Here is a 7046-nt window from a genome sequence, read left to right on the forward strand (position 1 = left end):
CAGTTTTTAAATCTGTTCACAATCTCTACCATTACTCTATTCATTTCTTCTTGTGCCGTCAGTCCACTATCTCTTGCTGACTCTCCAGGCATTATTCTTCTTCTCCTTGTTCGTGCAATTGGTATTCCGCAATTTTGACAATATTCATTGGCTAAATCTATTGCATTGTGGATAATTTCGTCATTCTTCAAATTCAAGATATGAATAAGTCCTCTCAGATCACAAGAAGCTTCATGGAACCCCATTTTCGGATCCTGCAAACGTTTTGAGACTTTATCCACTGATGATAAAACTGAGTACCAAAAATTTAATAAAGCTATAAACGGGAACTGTTGAATAGAGTTCAGTAGCGATCCTGCATCAAATTTAGTTTCCCTTGAAAATTCTCCTTCCAGCAGGTGTTGAAGGCTTGCAATAACGTTGTCACACTCTTCGTGGATTACTTGCACAGCATCATGGCTGGAACTCCATCTTGTGTCGCACTGTCTTTTCACAGTCCGAGTGACAAATTATTTTAACACATCCCAACGAGAAGTAGATGAAGAAAAAAAAGTAGAGTTTTTCTAGAATGCCAAAAAATGTAACAACAACAGGTTGCACCTCACTTGCATGGACACAGGCCAAATTGAGGCTGTGGTTCTCGCAGTTCACAAACACAGCTTTTGGGTTAACTTCAAGAATTTTTTGTTGAACACCTCCTCTCACTCCAGCCATAACTGCTGCGTTATCATATGCTTGACCACGACAGTCATTCATGGAAAGTTTGTCTTCTTCCAATTTTTCCTGAATTTTATTTACCAGGCTGACTGCATCTTTCTTGTTGACTTGAAAAAATCCCAGAAATGTCTCCTTTATTTCTACTTTTCTGTTTTCATCAATATGAACGTAACGCAGAATTTCAGAAACCTGATCTTCATGGGCAATATCTGGAGTTGAATCCAGCATTATGCTAAAATATTTTGCGTCCTTAATTTCGGAAATTATATTTTTCTTGACAGTTTCACCAAGAAGATTGATTATTTTGTTTTGAATTCTGTTGGACAAGTAGGTGACACTTTTTGGTTTCTCTTTCCCTCTCTGCAAGTGTTTTGCTAAGATGTCATCATATTTGGCCAAAAGTCTGATTGTTGCTAGAAAGTTTCCTGTATTTTCACTGACTGTCTCCCCTGGCTCTGATAACCCAGATATTCCTTCTCCTCGATGTCCACGATAGGCCAGATTCTGTTTTGCCAGAAAGGATATAACCTCGACAATCCGTTCAGTTATAGCTTTCCATCTTTTCTTTTCAGCAGACATTTGCTGTTGAAGTTCAGCATCTATCGTAGTTGAATGATGGAGTCGAACTACAAGGTTCAGGTATTCCCTCATGTGAGCTCTATGAGAAGGGCTTTTCTCATGGTCAGGTATTGTTGGATTTAATTTTCTCCAAGTGGAGAAACCGTCTTCCTTTCCAAAGTTTGACACAGATAACAAATGCTCCTTTGAAAACAAAAAGCAAACAAAACAGTAGCATGCTTTCCGATATGGAGAGTATAACAACCATTTTCTCTCCACAATTTCTCCGTTTGTGGAAACTTTATCAAACCACTGTTTGGAAAATGATCTCCCATCCTTCTCAGCAAATGGACCACTTTTATTCTGATATCTTTCAGGGCCATGTTGTAATATTGTCATCTTCAAATGATCTGGAATCGGTTTCTTCAAACAGCCAAAATCACTTCTTTGCAAAAATATGCAAATATCTTCTTTATTTTCTTCACATGGATCATCATCCTGACAACGAGACTGAGGAGAGAGTATTATGTTCTGACCGAGCTGAATCCGTATCAGAAAAATCCTTCTCTGCACCCACATCATCTTTTACTTCTCCAGGTTCTCCTACTTCTTCTTTACTTTTTATCCATGCATCTAATGCCCCTCTTTGATGGGACTCTTCTTCGACTCTGGCCCTCTTTTTTTTCCTGTTCTGTGCTCCACTCGGTTGTACACGAAATACTCGTAACATTTCATTTTCTATCTCAAAAACCGTAAGACGCATGAGAAAATGGGAAGAAAATGGTAAACAATCGGTCAGTTGCAGACGGATAAACCATATTTCATTTCTTTGTTCCTTCGTATCAAATTATTTCACACTGATTCTCCACTGATAATTTTGTGCAATTTATATCATAGACTTGCAAATTAGTGGTATCTGTATTCGAATATTAGCATGTTAAGGAATAAATGTCTCCTATTCTGAGATTAAATGCCATAGCAGTCCTCTGATCATCCAGGCTTCACTCTTACTACATCCCACGTAAATATTTCATTAAATATCCCCAAAAAACCTATAAAAACCGTAGTTGCACCTGTTCTAGAGCTATTCACTGACCCGAGTAGGTAAAAAAACTAATCTAGATGCACAAAAAGCTGAAGAAAAGAAGAGTTATGACTCGAGGAAACGCAGGAACGAACAGCCACGTCTGCTTGTTGCTTTTGATGGTTGCACCACGTACATCATGCGCATGCGTGTGGGGGGATGGGGAGAAGGACCATTTTCTCTAGACAGAAAGGGTACACCATGTTAAAGGAATAAAGGGCTAACAACTGCCTCTGCAGTGTGGTGAGCCTCCAAAAATTGATTTATCACCGCTGAAATTTTAAAATTACTATCTTATTTCCTTCTCTGGGGCAGCACGGTGGCCTAGTGGTTAGCACAACCGCCTCACGGAACTGAGGTCCCAGGTTCGATCCCGGCTCTGGGTCAATGTCCGTGTGGAGTTTGCACATTCTCCCCGTGTCTGTGTTGGTTTCGCCCCCACAACCGAAAAAATGTGCAGAGTAGGTGGATTGGCCACGCTAAATTGCCCCTTAATTGAAAAAAATAATTGGGTAATCTAAATTTAAAAAAAAAATTTAAAAAAAAAAAAAAAAAAATTTTTTTTTTTTCCTTCTCTGATTGGATGCCCCCATCCAATGGATGCCCGGGGCCAATGCACCGTCGCCCCCCCCCCCCCCCCCCCTCTGCACGCCACTGCGCACTGGGCTGGCAACCTGCACCGGCGCAGTACTGATCTGATTTGGTGTCACAGGACGGTCCATGGGTCGAGTAGCACGGTGCTGACAATGGAGACCAGCTCAGCATAGAGGTGGGGGTCAGGAACCATCTGCACTGGCAGAGTAGTGTACAGTGAATCAGGAGTGGTGCAGTACCTTGGCAGAAAGGCTTTGTTTCTCTCACCTCAAAGTCCCTTGTGAAGTGAGGATTGCCTTGTGCACATGATCCTTGAACAATTGGGTTTTCGATCGACGTAGTTTTCCGTTGGCGTGACGCAAGATCGAAGGTCTGACAGGGTGCCGGTGGGCAGCTGTGTTAATGAGCTTTCATGAGGTGCAAATGAATGAAAACGGAATTCATGCCACCAGTGGGAAGCCCGACCTCTCATTGGGAGAATTGCAACGTGATTTTACGTCAGCGGGTTTCTGCTCGGTTCTCCACTCCTGTCCCATCAAACCTGCCATGGGCGGGATGGGAGGATTCCTTCCAACATATCTACACCATTGCTACTGTTGTCCTTCTGAGCGGTATCAGTGAAATAATCATGTTGTTGAAGTAATCATTGTGAGATGCTGTAGTGCATATTGTAGGTCATACGTAAAGTAGCTTCAATCTACTGATAGTGGAGGGGTGAATAGTGCGGTAGTGGCAGGAGCACTAATCAAGTGAAGCATTTTTTGGATAATATTTAACTTCCTAAATGACATTGCTGTTGCATCCATCCAGGTGAGTAATCCAAGTAACGTCTGTGCATGGACAGAATGTGTGGGTGAGCTCTAGTAGCCCCATTAGACGCGGGCATAAATCTCGTAATGGCCGCTAAATCTTACGATTGGCCAAAGCAGGATTTGCGCCGATGAGATCTCAGTTTGAGATCTTCCCTGCCCCCCACCAGAAACATAATCACATTTACGCCCAGAAAAAGCGTGAAACTGATTTCCAAACATGCACATCTAATTACTGGGCTTGACATCATAACGTTGGCCCATGATGTTTCTTCCCCCTCACTCGCAGCGGTGTGATGTCATGCAGGTGCGATCACTCCTGGTTTTCAAAAATAAAAAGCAGTAATCGTGACTTCTGGAGGTGCGGAGGTGCCTGCAGCCCCTGGGGGTCGAGGGACATGCCTGGGCATTGCCTCCTGGTATGCTGGCAGTGCTCCAAGGGGTAACGACAGAGGGAACTGGCAGGGGGCAATGCTGGAGGGGTCACCCTCCTCCATTGGGCAGGTTCCCCTTCTGCACATGTAAGTGTGTTCCTATTGCATGAAATACATGAATAGGATGGGAATAGAGGGATACGGAGCCCGGAACTATAGAAGATTTTAGTTTAGATGGACAGCATGGTCGGCGCAGGCTTGGAGGGCTGAAAGGCCTATTCCTGTGCTGTCCTTTTCTTTGTTCTTTGCCCATGTGGGGGTGCGGGGGGGGGGGGTGGGGGACCCTGATGCATATGAGGGTTGGCTGCTGGCCCCCTTATCTGCCGGAAGATCTCGATGTCCATGGGGGTGTCCTGATTCTTGGGAGGAGGGGGGGCGGTCCCAATGTTCATGGGAGGGGCCAATGTCCGTTGGAGGGTGTCTCGATGTCCATTGGTGGGGTAACCTTGAATTTAACTTTAGAAAGGGCACTGGGATCTCATCAGCCCTCTGAAATTGCAGAGTGCTGTTAAATTAGGCAAGAAAATGTAGCTGTGAAGCTGGTGGGTTTCACACAACTTTTCTCGCCTGGCCCAACACTTTGTGCAAAATTTTGGGAAGATTCAATCCTATGTTTTCTTGCCCCATTGAGTCTGTGGCCCAATTAATAATTTCAGCAGCAAGTTTTTGTGAGTTAGTAAATAAAGATAGTTATTTATATTTATTCATACTTACCCTGAATTAAAGCAATATTACCCACACAATGGGTGGAGTTTTTTTTTGTCTAAGTGTGAATTCTGGGAGGAAAAATGGAATGAACCCTGCCGGTTGCACTTTATCCACCATATTTTGAAACCTTCGATAAAAGATTGGGAAAGGGCAGATCGGGTGTCCCAATGCAAAGAAGATAAAAATAGAAAAGAGGAACATCCCCACACCATGAACTCCCATCCTCACCACCACGGAAACCCCCCTCTCCATGGAATTCCTCCCCCATCTATGTAAGGGGGCTTCCTGTTTGTTCATTTATTTCCTCTTTTTAAAATGTTTGCCGTTACATTTTGACCATGGATGATTTACGGACATGTCTTGAAGGAAACCTGTATCTTTAATTCAAGCAGAAGAAAGCCGTGGTCTGTGCCTTTAATTCAAGCAGAAGCCAGTGCTGGTTTGGGCTAGAGCTGTGGACTGACCACCACCAATGACAGAAAATGGCCGAGTCTCAAAGAACAAAGAAAATTACAGCACAGGAACAGGCCCTTCGGCCCTCCCAGCCTGCGCCGATCCAGATCCTTTATCTAAACCTGGCTCCTATTTTCCAAGGTCTACTTCCCTCTGTTCCCGCCCATTCATATACCTGTCTAGATGCTTCTTAAATGATACTATCGTGCCCGCCTCTACCACCTCCACTGGTAAAGCGTTCCAGGCACCCACCACCCTCTGCGTAAAAAAACTTTCCACGCACATCTCCCTTAAACGTTCCCCGTCTCACTTTGAAATCGTGACCCCTTGTAACTGACACCCCCACTCTTGGAAAAAGCTTGTTGCTATCCACCCTGTCCATACCTCTCATAATTTTGTAAACCTCAATCAGGTCCCCCCCTCAACCTCTGTCTTTCCAACGAAAACAATCCTAATCTACTCAACCTTTCTTCATAGCTAGCACCCTCCATACCAGGCAACATCCTGGTGAACCTCCTCTGCACCCTCTCCAAGGCATCCACATCCTTCTGGTAATGTGGCGACCAGAACTACACGCAGTATTCCAAATGTGGCCGAACCAAAGTCCTATACAACTGTAACATGACCTGCCAACTCTTGCACTCAATACCCCGTCCGATGAAGGCAAGCATGCTGTATGCCTTCTTGACCACTCTATCAACCTGCGTTGCCACCTTCAGGGTACAAGGGACCTGAACTCCCAGATCTCTCTGCACATCAATTTTCCCCAAGGCCCTTCCATTGACCATATAGTCCGCTCTTGAATTTGATCTTCCAAAATGCATCACCTCGCATTTGCCTGGATTGAACTCCATCTGCCATTTCTCTGCCCAACTCTCCAATCTATCTATATTTTGTTGAAAAAATGAAATGAAAATCGCTTATTGTCACGAGTAGGCTTCAATGAAGTTACTGTGAAAAGCCCCTAGTCGCCACATTCCGGCGTCTGTCCGGGGAGGCTGGTACGGGAATTGAACCATGCTGCTGGCCTGCTTGGTCTGCTTTAAAAGCCAGCGATTTAGCCTGGTGAGCTAAACCAGCCCCTTGTTGTATTCTCTGACAGTCCTCCTCGCTACCTGCAACTCCGCCAATCTTAGTATCATCTGCAAACTTGCTAATCAGACCACCTATACCTTCCTCCAGGTCATTTATGTAGATCACAAACAACAGTGGTCCGAGCACGGATCCCTGTGGAACACCACTAGTCACCCTTCTCCATTTTGAGACACTCCCTTCCACCACTACTCTCTGTCTCCTGTTGCCCAGCCAGTTCTTTATCCATCTAGCTAGTACACCCTGAACCCCATACGACTTCACTTTTTCCATCAACCTGCCATGGGAAACCTTATCAAACGCTTTACTAAAGTCCATGTATACGACATCTACAGCCCTTCCCTCATCAATTAACTTTGTCACTTCCTCAAAGAATTCTATTAGGTTTGTAAGACATGACCTTCCCTGCACAAAACCATGCTGCCTATCACTGATAAGTCTATTTTCTTCCAGATGTGAATAGATCCTATCCCTCAGAATCTTCTCCAACAGTTTGCCTACCACTGACGTCAAGCTCACAGGTCTATAATTCCCTGGATTATCCCTGCTACCCTTCTTAAACAAAGGGACAACATTAGCAATTCTCCAGTCCTCCGG

The sequence above is a fragment of the Scyliorhinus canicula genome, chromosome 5 (assembly GCF_902713615.1).
Source record: "Scyliorhinus canicula chromosome 5, sScyCan1.1, whole genome shotgun sequence".
Lineage (NCBI taxonomy): Eukaryota > Metazoa > Chordata > Chondrichthyes > Carcharhiniformes > Scyliorhinidae > Scyliorhinus > Scyliorhinus canicula.